We start from the raw sequence: 26102 nt of genomic DNA, 5'->3' as shown, positions 1-26102 counted from the left end.
TCTATCCCTGTGAGGCAAGGCCACCGCTGACGCGCTCAGCAGACAAGAAGCTAAATACTGCACGCCACTCTGGGATCTTTCATTTTCAACCGATCAATAAGGACTTATATTTATCAGGATTCCAAGCAGCTGCCACATCTGACAACCTCCACTTCATTTTCGCACTCCGCCCTCTCTCCCTCTCTCTCTCACTGTCTTGCTCGCTCTATCCATCCATCCTCCCGGCCTGTCTTCCGTGGCCTCGTGCTAAATCTGGACCCATCAACCATAAAACCAAACGGGGCGTTCGCTGTGGTTTTAGCCCTCACGTGCAGCCACGCTTTCACCACGTCCCCCTACTAATATTGGGTTAAGAAGCGTGCGTTTTGTCATTAGCCTGTTGGCTCGGGCCCATCTCCCTGCTCTCTTTGTTCCACGCCACGCTATTGAAGCCTGCCAAGAAAATGGCGTCGTAAAACACGTACACCATTTCGTGTCCCCGCGTGCCATTTGTTCGTACGTGCGCACCCACGTGTGATTTAAAAATGCAGATATATTTAGGAAGGCGAAGAAGGGGAAAGGAAAGTCACCAATTTAAATCATTCAGAGAAGCAGAAGATTTGCTGAGAGGGTGGAGAGAAGGCTGAGTTAAAATAGCTCAATCTCTAATCATCTGTACGACAATATTTGCTGTGAGGCATTCTAAATAGATTATCGCTGGTCCATCTGCCTCATCACTGATTTATAAGGCGTTAAGCTGCTTTCCAAAGGCAAGGACTTCCTTTGCAGCTACAGTAGAAAGATTCTTGTTAAAATCAGGGCCAATGGCAGCTAAACAAGCCCGTGATCGGCGACAGCAAAGCAGTTTTTGCTTTCAGCCGAGAGAGGCAAATAAAAATAGGACGGCACTTTCCGGTTTGGAGTCGCCACATGAAGCGTTCTGAATCCAAAAAATTGTATCTCTGATTTTACAAAGGAACAAGGAGGAGGGAGTGAAGCGAAAAACACACACACAAACATACACACACGGGCGGACACAAAAAAAAAACAAGGGACATCATTAACATATGAATACTGTATGCAAATGGTTCGAAGAGAGCAGATGTTGGCGCATTTAATTGACCTATATGTGAATTGCATCCAAACCTACTACACAGAGTATGCTGAGTGTTCAACGAGCATGAAGAAACACTGGATGCCCGACACTGGCTTCCTTACACGACACAAACAGGGTTGATACACGGAGTAAATGAGGGGGAGAGGATAGAGAGATGTAAAAGGATGAAGACAAAGAAACTCGAGCATCACAGCTGAGATTCGTGTCGCTAGACGGCACAGCCACAGAGATGACTAAATACACTGGCTGTGTGTTCAAGCTGAGAAAGGGCGTCTTGACACAGTAAATGGAAGTATAAAGGTATTAAGGCCTGTCTGGATCCAGTGTTGCCATAACATCCTGTCTACTAAAATGTCTTAATCTAGTTGATGTAAGAAAGCACAGATGTATCATTCGCTGCCTCTGATATCCCACAATCCCGTGCAAGCGGTTATTGAAAATAATAAAAATGGTGATTAAAAAAGCCTGCCTGTTTGACTAAAATACTATAATCACCTCATATTTCCTTGGTGATCTCTAAAGTTAACTTGCCTTGGAAGCCTGCCTGAATCCAGTTACCTTAGTATACAAAAAAGCTGCCACTCAGGAACTAATCAATGACATAGCAGGCTTTGGGGGACATGACCATGACCGGTTATGATCTGCGTGAACCTGTGTGTGAAGAACTGCTTTCTAACTCTACCCTCTTTTTCTTTTCTCTGTAGACAATAAATAACAAAGAAAAGTTGTGTGTGCGGGGGGTGGAGTCAATGCTTTGCTTTAGCTAAGTTTTGCATGGGTGAACTATAAGAACCACAAATGCTAATTTAATCTGGGCTCTGCCCTTTCTTTCCCCCTTTCTCCCTCCTGCTTAGGAATGTCATTAAATTGTATTAAACAGCCTTTTGTCCACAGGGTAAGGACCACCCGATATATGATAATACATTAATGCCCTGGTGCTATAGCCACTGAGCTGAGACGTTCTTTAAGGCCGGAGGCTGAGAAGCACACACATGGAGCAAGTATATACAGTGTGTGGGCATGCATGTGCACAAATGTGTGTATGTGAAAGGGAAAGAGAGGCTGGCTAACAAGTGTGACACATACTAATAGAAACATACCTAATAAATTACAAGCTTTCAGGGTCTGGCAAGCTGACATTTTCTCTGCGAGCGGGACAATTTCATATCTGCAGAGCAGGGAACCAAATTGCATCACATGGAGATGCTGGGAGATTAGCATAAAAATTAACACTTAAATTTCAGCTTATTGTCAAGCCTTCTCCTGCTCTTTCTGAAACACCAACAATCAATTCCTTTTAGAGATCTGATTAGCTTCCATGATGCTTATTATCCTAGTCGTGATTCTGCACCACCATCCGAGTCTCCTGGACTATTTGTTTAAATGGAATTAGGAGGCTGATAAATCTATAGGTGTCTCTTAGATGCACACCCTTTCCACTTCTCTCCCACTCTTTCTTTTTGTTCGACCCTTCATCAGCAGTCGCTCATTAAACATCCTGATTAATATGCCATAGATCGCAGAGGAGTGTTTTGATGGTTTATTATTTACATGTCCATCTGATGCAGTCATTCTAACAAACATCCTATTAAGACGATGACCGAGTGTGAAAATGGAAATGTTACATTAATGTATAGCTAGCACTAAATATAAGTGGCACCTTTTTGAAATATAGTCAGCAACTTATGAACAGATAAGATTATGTTGCTCTGAATATGCCAACTCCAAATTGTTAAGTGTGGATCGCTTTTAAGTGTTTTATTATTGCAACATACAGATACAGAAATTAAACACAAATACAAAAAATATGGGACTTTCATACAAGGTGCTCAGATGCAAAAGCAGCTAAACGCCAAAATGAGATGATGATATTAACCGAATGCTCTCGACACATATTATACGTTCAACAAATATTTAAGCTTCGAATTTGCTTAATCCCAGCCTCAGGACATTAAAAAAATACTTGTCCGATGGCAGAATCTATTAAGAAAAAAAATGCTAATTTACATGAAAAAATTTCAGACACACTTAGAGGGTTTGTATCTAAGCTCTCATACATATAAAAAATAGGAAAATAAATAAATTTATTTAAAAAAAATGATTTATTTATTTATTTGTTTATATATATATAATATATTGATTTTCAAAAATTATAAAAACGGATTATTTTTTCCACAAAATGCAAAAAATACATGACAAGTTTTTATTCAAAATGCTATAAATCTATTGAATCAATAGCCTATATAAATGTGCATTCATCTTTGCCATGTTATATTCATTTAGTTGACTAGTTGTATACACTAATTAAAAATATAAACATTAATGTCATTAATCAAAACACTTACTTTGTCATATTAAGAACACTGTCATTGCTGTGGTTATACTTGACGTCGTCGCTTAATGTTTTTCACAGCGATCAGCTGTAAAATGTTTTGGTCCTGCTCGATTTTTGTTGACTTTGAGTAAAATTATGGAAAGTTTTTCATAAGATCCCCTGGGGTCAATGTGTTATCATGACAGAAACTTGATGCTGTCGGCCCGGGCAAACAAGCACCAGTCTCCCGATAACACGGCATATATTGGATTTTGCGTAAAATTAAGAATTTACTTTTTAATACTGACCTGCTATAATACTGATTCTGGCAGTAACTCTTTTTTTTTCAAAAATAGCGCTTATTTCGTTTTGGAACCAAACTCTTCATATATATATTTATATTAATAATTAATTAATATTCAAAACATTAACATATCCTATTTTGGATTTAAGAACAATGCCATAAGTGCACTTCCCCTCTCAATTTAAGCGCGTGTTACATGAAGTCACAGTATTCACATTCACTCTTTCAGAGAGAGCAATGCGAGTCTTCCCACATTTTCAAAAGCCTCAATACCGCCGTACTGAAATATCCGTCAATATATTCGTATTAAAATGACTGCACAAGTACGTGGTGATGAGCAGCGTGCGCTCTGGGTGGCTTTCCAGGTGGAGAGCGAGGGGCTTCGTTCTGTTTAAACAAAATTCTATTTCATCGCATCCAGATGTCTTTAAGCACAGTCCGTTCAGCATGTGCGCACTCCAAGATACACAAAAAATGTATACAAACATTTATTCATAACGACATGCCTCTCCTCAGACTTGAGAGTCAACTCTGCTCTTTCCATGCCGTTTCATGGGTAAACCAAATCTAATGTTAAGCGAAAACATTGTAACGTGATTAGCCTTTGCGCTCGCTTCTGTGACCGGATTCCTTGTTCTTCAGCCAGGCGTCTAAGCTGAGACGTGTGTTTGTCGTGTGGCCCACAAAAACGTGTCGGGTTTGGGCTCTGATGAGTGCCAAGGCTGGCTTGATGCGTGGTGATATGACATCCCTGATATTTGTATTACCTGAAATCTTTTACTTTGTGAGTAAGTTCAAGCCGAAACTTAATATATGATGTTCTAAGTGGATAACCACTGACTGCCCCCATTTAATCCACTCATTCGTGTATATGAAGAGTTTCGTTGCGAGAAACGAGATAACTCAATTTTTTTCATTTTTCATGATTTTTGGTTGTGCATTCCAATTAATATCAATTCAACTGCAGTTGGTTTGTTTTGATTTAAACCTTCATAACTTAAAAATACAGCTAAGTAGCACCATAAAAAGATAATAACATGCTAACATAATAATAAACATGTTTTGACAAAAATGTTTAAAACAAAACTCTTCATATATATATATATATATATATATATATATATATATATATATATATATATATATATATATATATATATATATATATATATATATATATATATATATATATATATGTATATGTATATATATATATATATATATATATATATATATATATATATATATATATATTTTTTATTCCCATAAAATTTTATAAAATCTTACTTATTATATAAGATATCCTCTATAGAATCAGCTATGTCTGTCTCTCTATCTCAAGGGTTATTTTCCCTCCTAGGACTTTTCCTTCCTGACTAAAAAAAGCCTGGAGGTTTATTCTCCTAGGGGTTTTTTCAACCCCTGGGGAGTCAGCTGATATTGGCTTAACTTAGCACTCTCTTCTATATGTTACATTTTAATCTTAGCCGCTGTATTCTGCTGCTTATGTGTACATCAATTTTTCGGTGTTTCTCCTGCATCTATTAAAGTAAAGCTGCTTTGAAACAATTAAACAATTGTTAAAAGCACTATATAAATAAAATTTAATTAAATAACAAACAGCAATATGCAGTAGTGAAAGTAAGAAAGAATTTCAAGCATTTAAACCCGGGCTTCTCTTTCATTTAGTCTCTCTCTCAACTTCTATTCTTATGTTAACATGGCTAATAGGAATGGGCCACCCGGCAGTGAACTTAAAAACTTAAGTCCACGCTCTGGAAAAATAATCCATTTCTCGCCATCCCCTGATGAAGCTTCAAACTTTATGTGTGGGCCCTCTGCAGCTCCACCGATACATGTGCCGGGTCCTTAAAGCATATTACTTTTCACACGGTTTAAGAATAATAAACGTGCACTTAGCCGAGCTGTTTTCTCGTCCTAATGCCACACAATGGCGGTGAGGAATTCAAAAGTCTTTAAGTTCAGAGTAAACACTCTGTTATTTTGTTGACTGTACAGCTTTTTTTCTCGCTCTCTTTCTCTCTTTCATCTTTTTCTGAACTTGTTGTGTTTTCACTCTAAACAATACGCCCTTCCTTCACATCTGAGCAACACACCTCTCTGCCGTTTAATAGGTTAAATCCCGTAGTATGGAGAGTCATATTTTAAAGCGGTGGTTTATTTTTATGAGCGTCTGTAATTAACGCAGCATGTCCTATCTCTTAGTCATCGATGCCAAGGTCTCTATTTAAACAACTTTATTGTGAAATGTTTGCATTCTCAGCATTTGCCAGGCCACACACAGATTATTATTTCATACTTCTCAGCGACGTTCTGAAACGTTTATGCTTTCCAGTGGTTATTGTTTTTGATTATGGCTCTTTGGATGAATCACTGTGGGGGGGACTGACTAGAAAACATGTTTACAGAGGGCCGAGTGTGAACCTGAAGGCCTCGCTCAGGCCAAACTAACGCTCACCACCTGATTTATGAAGCGAAGATTAAACTATTTATGTCCGAGCAGCCCGAGTTGTTTAATTTCTCAGCTTGAGGCCATTCGTTTTTTTTTCACTCTGTTTCTTTCTCTTTTTTTTGACTGCACAAGTTTGTCTGTATTTACAGCAATAGAAGAAGTGAACAAACATGAGGGAGGACAAGAAAGTAATCAGTAATGCTCAAGTACCTTTTAATTGACCCCTTAAATCAAAAATGTGCTCATCTTTATTTAACTTAGACTGGATATTATTTAGCAATTATATAAAAAAAGTAGTAATTGTTACAAATTTAAAACAAATAATTATATGAAAAAGAGCACAGCAGCTTCCTCTTTCATAAACCTATATGAAAACCCACATTTATTTTTAAATGAAGTAGATGAGATGTTTTCTTTTCTTTTAAAGGTGGAATTTAAATAATATAGCAGCTTGACAAGTATAAACCCAAAAGTAAAGTACACTGTCATTTGTAGAAATCTTAAAATATTAAAGTTTGATACATGTTTACGGAAATCTTTCCAAACAACCCTTGAAGCCGACTGAGCACCTGATGGTTGTGAATCACAGTGTTAAGGGTAGAAATGACTTACAGCCTTCTAGACAGGAACATGATCCACATCGGATGGGAGAGCAGATGTCTTTTAACAATGCTGCTTCTCAATGATGTGCCCTGTGCCACCACAAACATTTTAAGACTTTCATTGTTACACAGGTGCTTTCTCTTCTCACAGCAGACAACAGAGCTCCCGCGGCACACGCCACCCTGACCACACCATTCACACTTCATAAACCTCACTCTCGAGCCTCCAGGGTGATGAGGTGGGAAGGCTGAGATGGACGCGACAATCTGTGAGCTAACCACACTTCGACATATGGCAAAGGTCCACAGGCCTCTCTTAATCTGTCCGTCAAACTGTCTGCTCTGTTTTCCCCACTGAAACGTGAGAGCGCTGCATGGACCAGTGGCAAGACTAATGCTAGCATCCGCTACTAGCCTAGCAATGTAATTTTATTATTTTACGCTTTATGTTTTAGTTATGTCAAACCGTTCTATTTTCCTGCAGACTTGAAAGTCTGCCAGCGGGAATTACCTCAAGAGTAGCCCTGCCAAACCCGGCCCATATCCTCAGAGCGTAAAATCGCCCCATCTAACCCATTCTGTGGAGCTCCAGGCTGCGTGCAGATGGGACTTCAGAGACTAAGGCTTGTCATCTTTTGATTAAGAACAGGAAGTGATTTCACTTTAAAGGCATTCCTCACACAATCCAGTGACCCAGGAGCTATTTGACAAAAGCATAAAACTAGCATTAACCTATAGCATAAAACTTAAAAATGCTAAAAACGGATTGATTTCTGAGTCTGAGCCTCAGCGGTTTTGACTTTCTGCACTGTATCCAACAGTTAAAATCACATGCCAACAACAATCTACTAAATTATTTGAATACATGGAAAAAATCATTGAATAAAATGTTGTTTCTGCATATTTTTTCACTTTCAAAACTTGTAGGATTAACTGGATTTATCATGCTTAGTTAGCATTAAGTAATCACTTTAGTTATTGAAAAAAAGATTAAGCACATATTATATTTATTAAAATTACACATTTTAATTTATGGGTTATGGTTCACTACAAACCAACTTTGACCACCTACATTGCATTTAAGCTATAGATTTAATCAGTAGCAGTGTTTGCCTACGGGACAGAACCCGTGACCTTTGCGCTGCTAATGCAATGATCTTATAAGTGAGTTACGTTTTATTGATTAATATACATTTATACCACAGGCCTGTTAAATGTTTTATTCTGATTGGTTGAGAAATGTTCACGGGTGTTTATTATTTTTCTGTAAAACGCACCTAACCTGTCAAATGTCTTAAAAAAAACACTAGAGCAATGTTTGTGGTAAACGTGGTATAAGCGGAATAATTGACTCCGGTCCTTTGAATGATTTGAAAATAATGCACATCCGTGGTGTTACCATTTTGCATGTGCATTATTTTAGAATAATTCAATGGCCTGTCATCAATTATTCCTTAGATATTTATATATTATAATACATTAAATTAGATATATTAATTAAATATATATTTATTTTATATGAAATATATGACATGTCTATTTTTATTTTAAATGCTAAAAAATTCTCACAAAATTCAGCTATTCAGTAGACATTATTTATAAATGTCATACATATTATTTATACAAACAAGGTTACAAAAAATACAAACCTTTTGAAAATGTTAAATGTTGTTAGAAAACAACATCATATAATATTTAGCTTGACCTCCTGAGGTTTGTTGATCAACATTTAATGAAGGACATCAACATTTTACACTTCATTTCATTGCCTATTTCTTAAAAGAGAACTATATTTAAAAAAGCAGGCCCTATTTTATATCCAATTTTTGAAATGCCATCTGCTACACTCATTCACTCCGTGCAATCCTTTCCACTTCATTATATATTGTTAAAGTTTAAGAAGACTGCTACCTATCTACCTATTGTCAGGAGACATACAGTAAAACGAAACAAATTTGTGACATTTTGAATTTGACTTAGCATGAGCGGTTGACTCCGTCTATATTTTATTGTCAGGCACTTACGACAGCATACAGCGAATCTGCTCAGGGACCTGACCTTGGGTTAAGTGGGGCACTGTGCTATTTCTTCATGACCCCAGGCTTGTTAAGGGGAAAAATTGGGAATCTGGAAGCATGGGGGAGGTCTCAGAGATTGAGATACAGACACGGAGCTCCTCCATAAACCAACAGAGACAGACTGAGAAACGCCTCACCCGTCACATTAAAACGTCTCTCGGCTACACATCTGCACATGAACTACAAATCACGCCTGGCCAATGCTGCTGCAGTCCGGGAACCGTAAATGTTTCAGGAGACACAGATAAAAACGTACTGAGCCTTTTGCTAGGGTCCCTGTGTGAGTCCGTCATGTTTCGAGATTCTCAGACTGCATATCAAAGTGTTGGCCAAGCATCTGTTGTTATGATCTAATACTTACCAATGACGTCTACCATATGAGGATTCGGCCATAGATATCAATAGACTGGTTTACATTAAGTTTTTTTTTATAAATACTAATATCATTTAGGGCCCGTCCCAATACCTCCCCTTCCCCTACATTCTGCCCTAACCCTCGCTTTTGGGCGTGCACGTGTAGGGGTAGGGCATCCCATTACTTTAGGGAGCAAGACGGAGTGCTATTTTCCCCCTTAGAATCAACCCTCAAAATGTAGTCAGGACTGATGCAGGCTTAAAGGGATAGTTCACTTTAAAATGAAAATTTTGTCATCATTTACTCATCCTCATGTTGTTCTAAACCTGTATGAATTTCTTTTTTCTGATGAACACAAAAGAAGATATTTTGAGAAATGATGGTAAACATGCAGCAGGAGGTGACCATTGACTTCCATAGTAGGAATAAAAAATATGATGGAATTTAATGGGTACCATCAACTGTGTGCTTACCATCATTTATCAAAACATTTTCTTAGTCATTTATCACAATACTTCCAAAATATTTGTTCCTACTATGGAAGTCAATGGTCACTTACTGCTGTGTGTTTACCATAATTTCTCAAAATATCTTCTTTTGTGTTCATCAGAAAAAAAAATCATACAGGTTTAGAACAACATGAGAATTAGTACATGATGACAGAATTATCATTTTAAAGTGAACTATCCCTTTAAAAAGAAGTGGGAGATGAAATTACCCAGGATACCTTGCGAGCTCAGCGGGCTAGTCTATCTTTTTGACCAAGATGCCGGACGCCGCTGGAAAATAACTACTATATTTTTGCAAATAAGCATGTTAAAATTCTGGAAATTGTTGGAATATGTTAGTTTCAACAAGAGTTTTATGTTTGTGAAGTTTTGAACACTAATGTTAGAAAATATCGCTACTCTACTTTCCATATAGTGGTGTCCCATTTCAAAGGGAAAGATCTGAACCCCCACTTCCCTCGTTGAGGGGACTTACCGTTGAGGGCACTCAAAACCAAGTGGAAGTTTTAAGAGGGTAGAAATGGGACGGGGCCTTACGTTAGTAACACCATAAGACATTTTTCTAATGTGTACAGATGACTTTCCATATTTGTTATTTTCGTTATTTCCATTTTGCTAATTATAGTTGACTATAATGTGCTTATGACTCAACAGAATATTTTATATTACCTTTCCATCTCATCTTAAGAAAAGTACTTATAAACCTTACAACCTGGTGCTAACGGCTAAGCCATGGCCATCTCTCTACAATGTTACCCGGAGTCCTCTCCCCTCCCTGTCTGATCTAAAACATTGAGCTGGGTGTCAAAGCTGAAGCCGAGACCACCAGGATGGTAGTCCCTTACCTCAGTCCAGGAGAAACAGATCGAAGTGCTTACCTGCCTGCTGCAGACTAAGCACTTTACACACCAGGACAACATAGTGAAACAAGAACCACCTCAACAATTCATTGTCTAAGAGAAAACTCAGCGGTGTTGTGTTCACACACTGATTGATGTTTGTCTAAAAACAAATGTAAACTGCTGTAAAATGTATTTATGTAACAGTATAAGCACCTTTTTGTCAAGATGAATTGTCTAGGTGAGCTGAATACACAGTATAAGAAAGTGAGTCTTCTGTGTTACAGTTTAATTGAATAAGGGGAGCTATAATTAGAGATTAAGCTGAAATGCAGGACTATGAAACTAATCCTGTAAGGCACATCCTGTAATGTATGGGCACCCGGCGTGTTAGGCAGGGATTTGAGTTAGTGATGACTTGCTTGTCTGCCCTATCGATTGCACCTGGACCTCGCGCACTCTCTACGTATTATTCAAACATCTCAATACTTAATCATCAGACCCCACCCTACTAGTAGACCGCTGCATATACATGCCGTCCAAAACAGAAGGGCTTCATGAGAGCTCTCTTTTAGATAAACACATACAGGTGTACATCAGTCCATCAAACCTGTTCTTTCTCTCATTTTTCTTCTCCAGAGTGACCAAAAAAACACACACGCGTAGTTTATCTGACAACAACCATCTAAGAATCACATAACATGCCACACACACATGAAACTAATTAAACATTATCACACTTCCTGTGACAAAACATTCATTAAAACTGCACGTACACGCACACAAATCACACTTCCAGACACACACAAGCGAGTACGCATTTCACAAGCCCACCCAACCCACGACAGTTCTGTTTGACCTTGTGTTGCCATATTCATTACATCATTAAGTTACCTCTTCATTAACTTTTCATTATTTATGGGGGCTTTTGGGGAGGGGGGACCTTTATCAAATACTATCTTTTGTTGAGCTCACAATGCAGAGTCAGACCCCCTCGAGAAATCGTCTGCCATGCCTCACTGCCAACAGGAGAACCGGCCTTAAACTCTTGTCATTTCTTGTCGTTTAAATCCAGCTCCCCAGACCAGGGACTGAAACCAATGAAAAGAATCATTCCCTTTAAGATTACAAGCGCATAAACAAATGAGAAAACGATCTGTGTAACTTCTCTAATATGCCACAAGACTTTGGAATTAAAGATGGGTTCGGTTTGTTTGTTTTCAAATTACAACAATGTCTCGCTTCTGTATTTTTCTTCCATTGTGTCGTCAATGTTTAGGAAAAAGAAATCAATAGACAATGCCATTTGAGTCACGCAAACGCCGCGGACTACAGATAAACATATTTGTGTTCTGTACCCTTACACGAGCACCATTCTGTTCCCAAGGCGTATTGCGCTAGCTGTCATTAGCGAACCATCGGCCCCTCCACCGCCACAGATTGCCTTTTTAAAAAAGTCTGGCTCCCGACCATTTCACATCGTTGGCCAATTATAAATGGCAAATCACAATCAAGCCGATTTTTCCCTTCCCCCTGAAACACTCCGGTCTGGCCTGGCTCCATGGCTGCTCTTGAATAATAGGGTGATAGCCCTTTGTGTGACAGCCTGCGCAGGCGTTGGGTATTTTACACATTCATGTGACGGATCCTGGGCTCAGACGGGCCCCGCTCTTCGCACAACACGGCGGCTTAGCCAAGACTCCCGCTTTTTGCCGAACCTCGCAGGGCGAACGGTCGCGCGCCACATCCGAACACTAATAAATGGCTTCCTTCGCCAGCACGCCCCTTTCGGCCCGTATTAATCTGAGCGCGCGAGACAGGTGACAGCAATAAATGCTGTGAAAGTCTGCAAACCCCTCCTAAAAAAGAATAAGAAAGATGATTTCAGATCAATGCTGAAGAGGGATCGGAGACAGCGGAGGAAGCTATTAAAGTGTATTAGGGCCGAGCATTAGGCTTGACTGATAGGGCCCTCATTGACTTCCAGTATCACAGCCTTACAGCACAGAGAAAAGTGTGTGTATGTGTGTGTGTGTCTATCTGTCTGTGTGTGTGCTGCGAGCTCTCTCTCCATCCACACTCCATCCCATGATCATTCGCCAATTACGGCGAGCTAATGCATCCAGAGCCTAGAATCCCACCCCAAAAACGAGGGGGGAAACTCTCCGGAGACCCGCTAATAATATAACTTAAAACATGCTGAGAGAGAGCATTATGCGCAAAATGGAAATCAAAAAAGAAAAACAGTGTAATTTAAACTGGGGCAAGGCTGGAATGGGTTTAACTTACAAATGGTAAATTCTCTATCTTTTCATCTCTCTGTCACTCACACGCTCAGTAATACTAGCACCGTGAAAGAACACATTAGCTGTAGAAAGGGTCTAAAGGCTGGAAGTCAGCTGTTGGCTGTGAGAGAGTGGAAGAGCAGGTTGAGATGAAGGGTCTGGTTTAAACGTGTGAGAGGGGCTCCGGAGGGCCACAGTTTTTTTTAACAGGACGTACCTCACACAAAGCCATTAAACTCCAAAGCTATGCACACTTAGGAAGATGATGATGTTAATATTATAGAAGATAAATCTGGAAAGAAATGCTGGGAGTTTATCCGTCTATCATTCCTTCCATCCTGATGTAAACCGTGGAGTCTCTCTGAAGCCGCGTTCATCTTATTCGACTGGTAGAGCATCAAGTTGGCAACGCAAGGTCATGGGTAGAGATGGGCATGGGTACTCGAGTGATCATGAGGATTTATTTATTTATATATTGTGGTTATGGCGGCATTTGGATGTCTGGTTAGCAGTACAAGCGCCTGTCGTAGTAAAAACTGGCTGCGTCACGTGTTTGACGTTGTGTTGAGCTACGCAGACCGGCGTATGACATCAGTAACGTTAACATGCATGATTCAAAAACAAACAGATAAAGTCCACGCACTTGCGCTGAGGTAACTGCCGATCCGCGCAATTCTGTGAAGCCAAACACACCTCACATCACTAAGACAGTATGGTTTAAAAGGATGCCATGATTTTGAGATTCACTTCGGTAAGACGAAAATACAGTCAGTCATATCATCTCATATTTAAACATCAAACGTCAAGAGATACCAGAGAGCGATAAGAGCATTTCTTGACTGAGACCAGGTGAGAGGACAACACGAATGATATGCAAAAAGACTTAAAGCTGCTTAATGTTATGAAGCTTATGCTTTGACTGAATGTGTTTAAAAGTGCACAGATATGGTGCACATATACAACGGGACTTTACTAGTACATAACTTAGTTTAAGTCTTGCATTTTGTGCAGATATTTGCACGTTGTATAATACATTTATGTTGTATATAAGGCTTAATATTATGTAGTGCGTCATATATAAAGCGCATCAGTTTGTGTTTATTAACTCTTTAGTTTCACTTCATCATGCAGCTTTTCCTGTTAAGAGGTTTTTGTTAAAAACATTAAAATCATTAATAATAGGGATGCACCGATATGGAGATTTTGGTCGATACCGATAACTCTTTAAATTTGGGGTGCGATAACCGATATCTATAGGACGATAAATATTCATATTATTTTCACAATTAAAAAAAAATCGCAGACCGCGGACATCTTGTCTTTGCGCTAGACTAGCATACTCTTCTTAAGCCCGCAACACGTGTCATTTTCGTGCTATGTCACAGAAAGCACCAATCAAAACTCCACATGGCCAGCAAGAGCAAGTGAAGTGGTTCAACAAACCAAAATAATCCATAATTTATCGGCTTTCATTTATCGGCCTAATTTTGCTATCAGACCGATAACCGATAATATTACAAATAAGCAGTTATCGGCCGATAACGATATGTCGGCCGATATATCGTGCATCCCTAATTAATAATCTATTTGTTCTTTTTTCATAGGTTTTTCAAAATTATGTTTTATTTGAGTGTTTTTAAATTAAAAAAAAAATTCATTTTAACCATGACGTATACGCCCCACCCCCAGTTAATTGAGTACTAATTTTTAGACCTATGGATTAATCGAAATGAAAAAAAAGACATAAATACACATCCCTAGTCATGGGTTCAAATCACAGAAAACACATACTGGAAAAATGGTATAGCATTAATGCTCCGTGTGTGTTGCATAAAAGTTATGATTTAGCCTGTAAATAGGTTGATGCATACAAATATGCATCAATGTTCCTAGCTCAATTGATAAATCATTGCATTACCAGCGCAAAAGGTTGGAGGTTTGATTCGGGAACACAGAAACTGAAAAATGCACAGGTTGAATGCACTGGAAGTCGCTTTGGATAAAAATCATCTGCCAATGCAAAAATGTAAAATAATGCTATTTTTATATTAAAGGGGACATGAAAATCTGACTTTTTCTATGCTTAAGTGTTATAATTGGGTCCCTAGTGCTTCTATCAACCTAGAAAATGTGAAAAAGATCAACCCAGATAATGGTTTTGATAAACCATTATCTGCAAGCATGTGAAAAAATAGGTCATTGGAATTTGGCTCCCCTTGTGATGTCAGAAGGGGATAATACTGCCCCTTAATCTGCACTATTCAACCACAGGACTGCCAAGATCATTGCATTGAAAAGGACACACTCCAAAACACCAAATTTTTGCTCACACCTACAAAAAAGTGGCAATTTTAACATGCTATAATAAATTATCTATATGATAATTTGAGCTATAATTTCAAATACGTAATTTGGAGACACCAAAGATTTATTTGACAACTTAAAAAAGTATTGTGAAATGTCCCATTTTAAATAATCATTTAAATACCTAATGGTACACAGAGCCAGTACAGGAATCTGATTGGTTTACTTATAATGGCTCTTAAACAAACATTATCATACTGTAAATGAAAAGAAAATCATACTAAAATACAAACCCATTATAAAAGCTTGTTTTTCCTGGAACTATAAACAATTAAATTTGAGTGCTATGGTATAGAACTGTTGATCTGTTAATTATGAGAGGTAGACGTAATGTGACATGCTGCTGTTTGTAATATCTATCACAGTATCAGAGATGAATAATGCAGAGCATTTAAGGCCAAGAATAATGGATTAAATAGAGTCTTCACTCACACGCACACAAAAGCCAGCCTCATTTTGCCATAAGACTGTGTTTTCCGAGCAGCTGCCTTGCTGAGAAGAGGTGTGCTGATATATTTTAATCAGTTCTGTAGTCTGGCCCATCCAATGGTTTGTGTGAGCATTTGTTGTTTTATCATCAAATTGCTCAGTAGAACAGAATGTTACTGTCCTCCCTCAGAATGCCTGCACCCCTCGCTCCGATTCTTCCTCAGCAGGCTGAATAATTATCTGTTGTTATGATTTTTCTTCCTCTCGTCGTCATTCTTACTTTCTTTCATCGGTATGAGTTTCTGAATTTTTTGGTGCTGTAGCTTTAGGACATTAAATCAAGTGTTAAATCCAAATAAGCAGGTGCAAATGACAAGAAGAGAATTTAAAGTATGTGTGTTCGCGCGCACGTGTGCATGTGTGTGTGTGTGTGTCAACCGCAAACCGTCCCACGGTACGCCTTCTCTCTACACTTCATCTACAGCATTATAAAGTCACATGAGGATTACTCATCTGCTTCTCGTCTTCCATCTACCTCTCTCCTCCTTTCCTTCTCCCTGTCTGCAGAACGCTCAGTCATATCCCGAGACATAATCCGAGCGAATATTGGGAAATGGTGGCAGAGTTCAGATTGGATCTGTGTAGCGCTGACAGACTACATCATCCGGGAGGGCCTGTAAGCCCCAGTGAAATAGTTGCGTCTGCCGCACAATATTACTGTCATGCACTTCAGTGTGTCCCCCCTCCCTTACAAGCAGACGCTTCAAGATTTCTCACAAACATTCAGACCCATGGACTGCTTTACTGTAGAATACGCTCTTACAAATAAAGCGAAATGAATCCCCAGATTAAAATTTACATAGCACAGGAGACCTTACAGAGTTTTTTAAAGCATTCGATTTTTCTTAGAAAATTTCTCTATCTCTTAGGCGTAATTAAAACAGAAACAAATGAGATAACTGTTGACATGCACACAGCTATAAAAATAGTGTGGATTGTACAGTTTAAATAATTTGCGGAGATATAAAATATTTAAGTTGGTATTTTTTGGCAAATCTGAGCACAGATGTCATTTACGAAAGCCTTTTTCTTTTAAAGGTGCAGTGTGTAATTTTTAGAAGGATCTCTTGACAGAAGTGCAAAATAATATACAAAACTATATTATCAGGGGTGTATAAAGACCTTTTTATAATGAACCGTTATGTTTTTATTACCTTAGAATGAGACGTTTTTATCTACATACACCGATGGTCCCCCTATGTGGAAGTCGCCATTTTGTGCCGCCATGTGTCTACAAAAGCCCTTAATAGACAAACTTTGTTTACTAAGTTGTCTCCAGCGATTACATGTTTTTTTCCCGGTGGGGGCTACCGTAGCTTTTCTGTGCATTTTAAAAGCGAGGGGTGAGCAGTGGACTGAGCCGTTGGTTGCAATTTGCAACCTCACCACTAGAAGCCGCTAAAATTTGCACACTGCAGCTTTAAAGGGGCCATGTCACAAGACTTTTTTAAGATGTCAAATAAATCTTTGGTGTCCCCAGAGCACGTATGTGAAGTTTTAGCTCAAAATACCATATTAATTATTTATTATAACATGTTAAAATTGACACTTTGTAGGTGTGTGCAAAAATCTGCCGTTTTGGGTGTGTCCTTTAAAATGCAAATGAGCAGATGAAGTGCAAACACTGATCGCAATGATGGTTGTTTGATGCAATTCAATTGTGCTGTGAATTATTTTCTCTTTCTCTCTGCACTAAATGGCAGTGTTGTGGTTGGATAGTGCAGATTAAGGGGCGGTATTATTATAATAAGAGCTCCTTAAGACATCATAAGGAGAGGCAAATTTCAACAACCTATTTTTTCATGTGCATGTAGAGAATGGTTTACCAAAACTAAGTTACTGGGTTGATCTTTTTCACATTTTCTAGGTTAAACATGGAAAAAGTCAGATTTTCATGCCATGGCCCCTTTAAATTAAAAAAGCATGAAACGTAAGCAAACGTTTTATTTGGTCTCCATTTAATCGTAATGCTGTCCAAGACATTAAAGAAATATAATTATTTTAATAAGGGTGGAGATAAAACTGGGCTCAAAACATACATTCTATCCAAAATTTAGGTAACATAGTATGTAAAGAAACAAGACCAAAAATGTGCCTCGATATGTCGAAAACTGTTGCGTCTCTAGGATTAAAGTAAAAGATGTGCTGGCTGTGTTGGTAAGGAAACCACAATCTGTTAAGTACAATAAAAGCTCCACGTCTGTTACCCCCACTGTAAATGTGCTCTTGGCTCGCAGAGTTTCCATTTCCTATTTGAGTCAGTTTGATCAGTTAATAACATTAGATCACTTTAACTCTCCAGTGCCTGTTCCCTCACTTTGAATCCCCTAAAGGTGGAACTATCCGAATAAGCACAAAGTCACTTTGAAGGGAGGCGGTTTGCCGAAGTGGGTGTCGCTCCAATGTACATGATTACTCATGAGCAAGCGTTGAATATGTATGGGTGAGGATAAATGATGTCACATCGCATTAGTAAAGAAAAGAGGGACAGGAGAAGAGAGAGGGAGATGGATGGAAGAAAAGAATAAAGCAGAAGGAGGGGGAGTGTGGCAGAGACTCATGGGAAGGGGACAGTGTGTCATATGAGCTTCAGAGCGAGAGGCCTTTATCAAGCGAGGCATGAGCCGTGGTTCAGACTGTCCCGCTCAAATATGGCAGCCACCTGCTCACCATTGCTCCGCGTCTGCAAATAATTAATTTGGAGTTTGGGGTAATTGTAACAAAAATACAAAATCTGGCCGCGTCACATTCATTTCTCTCGGCCCGGCAGCGTTTAATTTGAAACAGGCTTTTCGGAGAACGCTCGCTCTTTTTCTGGAAGACAACCCGAGGATTGCGGCAGGTTATTTGTGAAAAAGAGAGAGCCGACAAGCGCTTATATCCTGTCCTGGTCGCCTTATACCACTTTGGCTTCACATTCCACACATCACAGATACATACGGCGGCCCGTGCCAATATTCCATGTGCCTGCTTTATGAATTAACGCTACAAAACCAAACTAGGAATATATACTTCCAGCTTACAAAACAAATATCAAAGACTTTTTTCCTAATGAACAGTAATGCGATATAATGATTGCATATATGTGTTTGTATATCATTGACTGATATGTGTGATAAGCACCATCAGTGTCATTCTATAGGATCTAAGGTGTTGGCATTATGCTGCTAGGGAAAGCAAGTGAATCTCTCATCATGCATAAGCGTGTGCACGCGTGTGATTGAGTGTGTGTATATCTTCTGATTGAGATTGGTTTGACTGGCTGGGAGTGAACAGATGTCAGCATGTGTCGACTGCCAGCAAGACTGAACAAAGCCAATCGCATCGTCTCCCTGTCCAAGAGCACTAAAACAAGGGACCTGCAAAACCAAGGCCAGATATTAGCTGTCAACAAAACATACAACAGCACACGTGCGCACAAAAAAGGACACACACACACACATAGAGACAAACACGAATGCTAGTAAACTATTGCAGCCCTATGAAAGCATGGCTGAACTTTTTTGAACAATTTGCCCAAAATTGATTTGGAAATGCAATCAATTGGCATTGTGTTTGAGGCCAAGCTCACAGCTTACAAATGTAATACTGTTCCCCTTGTTGTTATTTATAAGGTAGTACTCTTGCGCGACCGCATGATTAATTAGCATACAACCACGAATTACGTTAAGACCTGAACTGATAATTTACGGTCCTATCTCGTACAGACATGGTCAAAACAAAGCGTTTGACAGGTTACGGAAAATATGAGTCATTCAATGAGGCATGTTCATCAGATACATGAGACAGAAGTTATAAAAGGACTCGGCAAGGACAACATTCTGTCCGTTGATGCAAACGGTTAATATTAACGCACACGTACAGACTATAATTACAGGCTATTTTAGGGACGATGCCAAATATTATGTGGTCGTAATTTTCATAAATCACACAGATATTAAGGACATGTCAGTAAAAAATGGGTAAGAGGAGAATGTACTGTAGAAAAACTGAATGATGACTCTTGTTTTAGAGCTAATGTGTGTTGACAGCTTATGTGGTATTTTTATTCTTTCAGTATATAAAGCCTGAAATTACAGCTTTCCGAAGTTATACGCACTTCTTCTTGGTCAGGTTCTTGAATGGCTCTTATTGTATTGATAATGACACCTTTCTTCTGCATCAAAAGACGTGGCTACCAACTCGCATAAATATACCCACACGGTCAGAGAAAGACGGAGAGAAGAAAACCGAAATGATGTTAATAAAATTACTGTAAATAGTGGCTTAGTTTTGTGAAGATGCTTTCTTGGTCTCTTAGATTTCAGAGTTGCTGCTTTGTGAGGTAGTGTGACTAACATTCAGAGGATGCATTACGGAACTATTAGCCTGACATCCAACACCAGAGACACATGCAGGGGCAAAGAGATGATGGAGAGAAAGGGAGAGCGAGTTAGAGCACAGACAAGAAAAGGAAGAGAGAAAGACAGAGAGAGAGAGGATGAAGGTGTGATGCGCCATGACAAGAAAGCATCATGGGACTTGTGTGCATGGAAGTGTGCATGACAATATGGCATGCCTCTATTCTCTCCTTATCTCCTTATCTTCTTTAATTATTTAATTTTGATCCGTCAGCCTGATTGTTTCGGGGAGGACAGCAGAGGTTAACTGGTAAAGCAGGTTTCCCAGATGCACACGGAGGAATTGGTGAATTGGGGCTCTTCAGAAGCTCACTGTCTGAGGGGCTGCTGCATTGACTGTTGCGTATCCAATTGAGCATGTTTGTAATGACACGCTGAAAAGATTCAGGGAAGGACTGAAACAGTGAAAAAAGACAGAAGAAGAGAACTGAGAACATAAAAAAGAACACCAGATGCTTTGGAGTGACAGATTGCAGGAGTGAAGCAATTCAAACTGGATTTGTTTTTCAAACAACAAATGAGTTACAATTATCATTGCGTCGGTGATATCATGTATTGATTCGGACAGGATTGGGAAATCTGGATGTGGCGATCATAAAATAACACAAATTTAAGTGAAAATAAACAGACAGAAGAAAATGAATTAGGATGCCACAGTGGCCATCCTGAGCCTTTTAAATTTGATTTATTTTTACATTAGATACTAGCTATACTGGAAGCTAACCACCCACTGTTATTTCAACAAGAAAGTCGGTAAATAGTCTAAATTCCTAATAAAGGTGCACAAGGAAGCGAAACAAAAAATTTGTTGTAGTTACGGTTTTCAACGAAGGTCAAAACAAATGAGAAACATCGTGAAAGATAATATAATGCAATCATGATCATTACTATCCGGATGGGATTAGATTTCTCAGAGGATCCCTGAGTTAACTGAAAAACAGTAGGTGATTTTCTCTATAGAGTAGTGTGAGAAAAATACAGACATGCTAGATTTTGATGGGATTAAAATCACAAGGTATGTCTGTGAAACACAAATTTACCTGACCTCAGGGAAAACCTGAGTGTGTGTATACGAACTATGTGTGTGGGAAGTGTACTGGTTAAGACCACAGGGGATGGATTTGGGGTTTACAGAGTTTCCAAAGCCGCCCAGCCATTGTCACAAACATCAACACACACATGTGCAGAAACCTCCGTCACTTTAACTTTGGTGACCTCCTCACTTCGCCACATTGTAAACCGCACTCCATCTCCCTTAAGACTTTTACTGCCTACAAGGGCTGCGTAACCTCGGGGTTAAAGAGCAATCTGTAACTAATTAGCCATTTGACTGCTAGTGTTTGAAAAAATTTGGTTGAGTGATGCAGGACAGTGGTGACTTAAGAGATGTGCCCTGGTGGGTGCAAGGTAGCAGGTGGAACGAACCAGAAGGTGGACTGTAAGTTTTTTATTTGAGTCTAGATTAGGCCAAACCACAGAACGTGGTAAAAAGGCATCAGTCATTATTTACAGGCCTCCTGGTGTGGTCCCCCAGTAATGACTGCCAGACCTTAAACAGCCAGACTTTCTGTGTTCACCAGTGGCTGAAAACAAGAGACAAAGAGAGAAAACAAGGAAGAACAAGGAAGAGTCAACTTATGACAAATAAAGAGTTACATTGAATGTGAAGAAGAATGAGCAAAATATATGCGGAGAAAACGGATAAAAAGTAAAATAAGATCTATTTGTGTTAGATGAAAAAAAAATTGGTTAGGAAAGAGATAGAGATGAATATAGAAGGAAAAAAAGACAGGCTGGGTCCCTGCTCCTCATCCATCAGTGTATCTGTGGAGGGATCAGGGCCGAGCAATGAGCCGTGGGCATCCTTACACATGTTGACACGGCTCAAAATAAGATCCATTTACCTTCAGCCTGCCGTTCCGGCTGCAAGCACACAACACCCACCCATATGACCGGGTTAAGACACACACCCTCACCATCCCATGTCTCAAATGCTTTCGTGCCAGTTTATCTATGTAAGGAGTGATGAAGAAAGCTGAGGGAAAGTGTGGGGAACTGTTACTCTAATAACCAACAGATGGCCTGAGCTTGCTGTTTGTCTACTGTATGTAAGATTTAGATAAGGGTCTGGGTAAGTTCTCAACATTGGTAGTGTCTGGAATGAGAGCTGGTTTTCCAGGAAAAGAGCAAAAGTAAAGGAATACTGCGATTCAATCTATGCAGACATTTCGTCTCTATCTGCTCGGAATATAATGAGAGCGGGATTAGCTCTGGACTGTTTCGTTTTGCATCCATATTCAGGGCTGATTACTTTCATTATCATAGATCTATCAGCCTTTTATTTTTCCTCATCAAGTTGCAAATTTGGGTCTTCTTGTCCACTGTCCAGCCACTTTCACACCACCCTAAATGACTAATGATGCATTTAACTGGTGAATTAGCAGCAAAGTGGAGAGAGAGAGAGAGAGAGAGAGAGAGAGAGAGAGAGAGAGAGATTAACACAATGTCATACCTCCATGAAAATGGAATGTCCAAAAAAAACAAAAGAACAAATCAGAGAGAGAGAGAGAGAGAGAGAGAGAGAGAGAGAGAGAGAGAGAAAGAAAGAGAGAGGAAGTGAGAGAGTTGTTGAACGAACAGGGATGCGTCAGATAATGAGACATTTCTTTTACCCACCAGCCCCGTGTGTGTGCAGTATCAGGATGATACGCCTGTTTTCCCCCGGCCCCCATTATCAGTGCACTTGAACCCAGGCTAACAATGAGTTCATAGAGATTGAGAAGTGCCGAGCCCTTAATTGTATGTATTTAGTCACGCAAACAGAGGCAATGGCCTGAGAATGGCTAGTTAGCCAATGACATCATTTGAGCTTTGGAGTCGACTCAATGGACCCGTAGCAAATTCGCACAGTGGCAAACGTCTATCTCTCGCCACTACGCAGTAGCAGCATGGTGCCTATCCAGATCAATCTGTTCCATTTCCATGTTTTTAGATCTACCACACGGCTTCGCTTTAAGGTCTCTGTGGTATTCCAAGTGACTTTCTACTCTTATTTCTTATCCGTTTCTGTCTTCTTAAAAAAACTGGCTTTTTTAAGCATTCAGATCGCTCTGTTGTGTGTGAAGTGCGTGATCTGTCAATCAATGGCGCTAGTCGGCGGCGGCGTTATGGAACCGCTGATCGCATCATGATGTTAGTGTGCCTGACTTGCTCTGCACAAAGGAAGAGGAGCACAAGGCTTCTCAAGCAGAGATGTCAGCACTCGAAAAATCAATCACCATCTGGGCTCTTCTCTTCTCAGGGCAGAGGGAGGGAGAGAGAGAATGAAAGAAAGAAAAATAGAGAAAAAGTCGTGGAAAGATCCAGCTGAGAGACAGAGCTCACCGGCGTTTGGCAACATTGTGACAACGTTGCGGCAACAAGGGCGGCCCGTCCACCCGCCCGCCGTTGTGAGAACGATGTGCATTAGCCGCAAGCAAGGTCACACAAAGCAAACACAGATTAGCGAAAAGAAAGCACTGATTCGTCTGGTTGACTAACACCTTGGGACCCAGGGGTCATAGGGTTTACTACCTTTTTTTATTTTTGTGTGTGTGTGTGTGTGTGTGGCTCCTTCTTACCCACAGATTTCATTCCCATCTGCTATGCTTCTTTATCAGACACTTTTAAACATAAATTCCTCTCTCTTTTCTTATAAACACAAAGATAAATAGTTTACACAGACGGTGCCTCTTTTAAAGACCCCTACGGGCGGTTTAGCATTTGCAGGGGGTGTTGGGATAGGGACATGATTTTTGCAGCAGTGTTGCCTCTTTTCAGTAGCACAGCTGTGTGAAAAATACCAGCTAGAAAGGGTGCTGAGGCAGCAAAAGCATTTAATACTCAACAAACAGTTATCTAAGCCCATGTCCAATAACCAGACACCACTGTAATGTGACCTACATACTAAGTGAATAAGAATTTTTACATCAGGGAGGGGGTGAGGAGAACAGCAAAGAGTGCGGCTCATTCAGCTGACAGTAATTAAATAGCAAGTATTCCTTTTCACTGCCCTTTTGCCTCTCTCTCAGCTAAGAAAGTATAATGTAACAGAACATATTGTGCCCTTCTCCGAATTCTTCTCTCTTTTTCTCGTCCCCCTCCCAACCCTCTCGCTCTTTCTCTCTCCTGCTTAACCTCAGTGAGATTTAATTAAATGAAGAATCGGCGTTTGATTGTGCATTTCATCTCTTGCTTCGTGACACTGTTTTGTAGATGGTAAATAGTTTCTGGGACAGCACAGGTGCGTGCTACATTCTGACCGGACGGCACTAAAAAAATTATGGCATGATAAAGACCGTCATGGTCTAAATGCTGTACATTAAACTGCATGAGTAAGTTCTTTCATTTTTGACTTATTTTCATAGTGCACCTGCTTGAATTCCTTGGTCAGCCAACTTTACCACAAAATCAAAACTGTGGTCAAGTTTTAAATGCTGTTTGACTTTTGGCTTTCATCTGGTGCTTCTCACAATTTCTCCAGAGAAAGAAAAACCCGCAAGTGTCTCCACTTTTAGAAAAGGTCACATGAATGTCTCAAACTCTGTGCTCAGATTTGCAAAATCTAAAGTCAAAATTTTGAAAGTTAACTTAAAAAAAAGAATACTTAAAAATAATTACTTTTAAAGACAAATAATATGTGATGCACTATACAGTACATATAAATTTTGCATCTTTATTTTTAATCTGCACGTAAACATTCAAAGTTTCATTTGTGTCTATAGACCCGTTCAAGGTTTGTAAACATTGAATGACTATCGGGTGCGCGCACAAACTGTTCATACCATCCAGGCTTTATAATTTAATCTAACAGGGCTGAAAAATGATGACTTGCCTCAAATGAAGTGAGCACTACAAACACAAGCCTCTTTGATGTTTGCATTGTTCCAGTCTGCACGTTAATTGCTTGCAGCCGCAAATGTTGTATTTTTTTGTTTTTGAGATTTTGCATGAATCGCGAAAACTTAACGGAAGACCTGGTGCGATTTTCACAGCCCACGACGTAAGTATGCATTTTTGACGATACCGAATAATACGCAACTCAATCTGCTGTAATGGCTTTTCTGACCCCGACATGCGCAGTGGGAACCGCCTGTGACGTGAACTGTGAAGGGGTCTATTTGTATCTCCTAATCAGTTTAATGACAGCCATCTGAGACAATGTCAGTACTTAAAAGAAACATAACTGAGAATTCTCACGAGCAATTAAAGAGCAACCTCTGAGCAATGTGATTTCCCTGGGTAAACAGAGGCAAACACCCGCACACTTGCACACATGCTCTCTCTAGAGGATGGGTGGCAAAGTGAAACCTCAGCCCTGCTGTAAGATCAGGCGGGCCCTTTGCAGACAGACCACTAAAAGACACTGAGAGATGATGAAAGAGGAGGAATGAGTGTACAAGGCACGACAACGGGAACCAGGCTGCCAGGAACAAAGCAGGTGTCCGTATTAATGTACCGCATGCTCCTGAAAGCCCCCAACGGAGAAGGGGTGCAAAGAGCAGAGTCAGTGAAAAGTAAGTTTTACCTGCCAATTAAGTGAACGCAAAAAACAAAGTCACTAGGTCAAACTTTGCAACAAACTTTACTTTTAGGCGCTTCCGTGTTCTTACGTTCATAAACTTTTTTGGTACGAGTTGAAAATTTTTCCCTTGAAAGTGTTTTCGTTGAAACATTGTGGGGGAGATGGGGGCGGGGAAAGGAATAACACACAGGCTGTGTGGAGCGGGCTATATCGGACTCGAGTTCAAAGAATGAGAGTCAAACATCTCCAAATACAGCACTGAGTGATGCAAATGATGCGTTTAGCGCAAGGCATAACATGTTCCCATTTGGAAAGACGGGAGATTATATAAATAGTCAAGCATGAGTCAGGCAGCCAGTCCTTATTCTGAAAACAGGATTTTGTTTTCATTAAACAACAGATTATTAAAAAAATGAGGCGGGGGTGGGAGT

General features: G+C 39.7%; 1 protein-coding gene across 15 annotated transcripts in view; it reads right to left on the bottom strand.

Moving 5' to 3' along the window:
• Nucleotides 1–26102, bottom strand: part of znf536 (zinc finger protein 536) — a 374641-nt gene that overhangs the window by 133623 nt on the left and 214916 nt on the right. Inside the window, exon 1 of one of the 15 annotated variants that reach the window (XM_073859203.1) lies at nucleotides 15652–16041. The exons of the other annotated variants lie outside the window; for them this stretch is intronic. The gene's annotated coding sequence lies outside the window, so the exon portion shown is untranslated. Of the gene's footprint in view, nucleotides 1–15651; nucleotides 16042–26102 lie in introns of those variants that run through there. 15 annotated transcript variants of the gene reach the window in all.

Source organism: Misgurnus anguillicaudatus, chromosome 21 (genome assembly GCF_027580225.2).
Source record: "Misgurnus anguillicaudatus chromosome 21, ASM2758022v2, whole genome shotgun sequence".
Taxonomy (NCBI): Eukaryota; Metazoa; Chordata; class Actinopteri; order Cypriniformes; family Cobitidae; genus Misgurnus; species Misgurnus anguillicaudatus.
Note: the sequence above shows the minus strand (reverse complement) of the source record. Positions and strands in the feature narration are given on the sequence as shown.